Source organism: Cimex lectularius, unplaced genomic scaffold (genome assembly GCF_000648675.2).
Source record: "Cimex lectularius strain Harlan isolate CLEC.00 unplaced genomic scaffold, Clec_2.1 scaffold46, whole genome shotgun sequence".
NCBI classification, from domain to species: domain Eukaryota; kingdom Metazoa; phylum Arthropoda; class Insecta; order Hemiptera; family Cimicidae; genus Cimex; species Cimex lectularius.
The window spans coordinates 1249098-1251167 of NW_019392654.1; the positions used below are offsets into that span (position 1 = coordinate 1249098).

Sequence of the window (2070 nt, forward strand, 5' to 3'; positions counted from 1 at the left end):
TGGACGTGGAGTTAGCATAGATAAATCACCCATGCTCACCCCAATTCTGGTATAAATGAAGGAAAATAAAAGGGTGTCTCCTATCCAGAAAACTCTCTGAAAAAATAATTAAATGAACTTAAACGAACTGTGGTAACCATTAAGAAATTATAAGCCATCTGTAGAGAATAGACGCAGACTTTTCTCTCTGTCCTGCATCAACAAAAGCAACAAACATATCTCTCCTCAGACTTCTATACATTTTTGTTGGAAAGCAGAACATGAAATGAATACTCATTTATACATTATTGAGCTATAGAAGCCAAATGATTTCAAGAGGATTAACTTTGAGAAAAAAACAAAAATTACAATAAGAGAGGTCATTGGCATTTGAAATTTAACTAGACATAATAGAATATCGAAACATTGATATTTTTAAGTGCATATTTATAGTTAGGTAAGAATGCTAAACCAAAATGGAGATAATACCATAACTCGGTCAAAACAAGTGAGAACATTTTTTGCTTGCAAAAGCAAAAAGGAAAAAAAATCAGGCAAAACAAAAATTATTGATCCTATCAACATTTTTTTCTGTAAAAGTGGTCTAAAATAAGCTCTAGAGTTGAATTGTACAATAAAAATCTGGGATTCTCATTTAAAATAACAAAGTTAGTGTCATTTCTCAGCTAGGTCAGAAAGTTATTTTAAATCTGATACTACCCCACAATTAAATAATATACTGATACCTAGCCAAAATTAAAATAAAGTCCTGTGGAATTTCTTCCCATTCATCAAGAAGAGTTGTTTCCAACTCTCCTAGGGTGTTAGGACCTGGATTTAGCCGTCATACTCGTTGCTTCAGTTGGTCCTCCAAATGTGTTTGATTGTGTTCAAATCTGGACTTGGTTAGCCGCACCAAGCACTCAATTCCAACCCCGTTCAGATAGTCACCTATAATATGGGCTCTATAGGGCCTTTCATTATCCTGCGTTAGCAAGAAAATCTCTACAAAAAAAAAGAAAAGAAAAAAATGTGGGGGAAGCAAATGGCACTATATTATGTCTTGTACCTCTATAAAGTTAAGAGATTTTCTTCGCACAAAATCAATTCAGTGCAGGCGTCCAAGGAAATGCCAACCTAAAATATCAATGACCCACCGCAGAACATATAGCATGGGGTGTACTTTTCTCCTGAGCGTCTCCATATAAAATTAGGCCCATCTGAATATTTGAGGCCAACTTTCATTTTATCTGTAAAGTAACTTGTCCCCAATCTTCCAAATGTCCAATTCAGATGTTCCTGTCCAAATTGAAGCCTGGCCATTTTCTGAGCTGGGATGAGTAGAGTTCCATGAGCCAGGTGAAAGGCCGCCCTCAGGTTATTGTCACTGAGCCTTCTTCTTACAGTCCTGGAAGAAATCAAAACATTTCAGACTTGTCTTATCTCATTTATTGTAATGTTGCAGTTTCATAGAGCTGATGACAGGTGAATATATTTTTTGTCTTCCATAGACCTAGGTCAACCCTGTCCTCGCCTCCTATTGTGAAGAGTGATACACATTCAGTCTCTTGGACACTTCATACTGGCTGTACTGTTCCTCTAATATACTATTATATTTCATACTCAATCAAATTCCTGACTGGAGACATTGGTAAAGATTTAAGAATAAGAATAATATCAAATGAAATCAACAAAGGAAAACGTTAACTGAAAGCGATTTTTTATACATAGCGCCATGAAAGGGCAAATGCTCCTTTTTGTGCAAATGGGATTAATTAGTTCAAAAATAAAAAAAAGGAAGTAACCAAAGAAAGTATTCATCGTTTATTTTGACTAGGATAGCTTCTAATTACTTGTAACTAATGTAGAAAGATAACGGTTTAATTTTAAGCTAAAAAATTGAGTGTGCGTTAAATTTGTACATCAGTATTTTTACAATATATATTTTATTATGATTATATAGTTTACCTATATGTTATGTATTTTAGGAAATTAGACTATCAGCCTGTATGTGTCAATAAATAAAAATAAAGAACTGAGAATAAGACTTTTTTCTCTTATCATGTCATTAAGGTTATCTGACCTTATCAT

General features: G+C 34.0%; 1 long non-coding RNA gene across 1 annotated transcript; it reads right to left on the reverse strand.

The window, feature by feature from the left end:
- Window positions 1–698: 698 nt before the first annotated feature.
- LOC106672865 lies at window positions 699–2049 on the reverse strand. Its single transcript, XR_001341317.2, has 3 exons — window positions 1948–2049; window positions 1049–1387; window positions 699–984 (listed from the first exon to the last, which is right to left on the reverse strand). It is a non-coding gene; the product is annotated as an uncharacterized LOC106672865 (long non-coding RNA).
- Window positions 2050–2070: the final 21 nt, after the last annotated feature.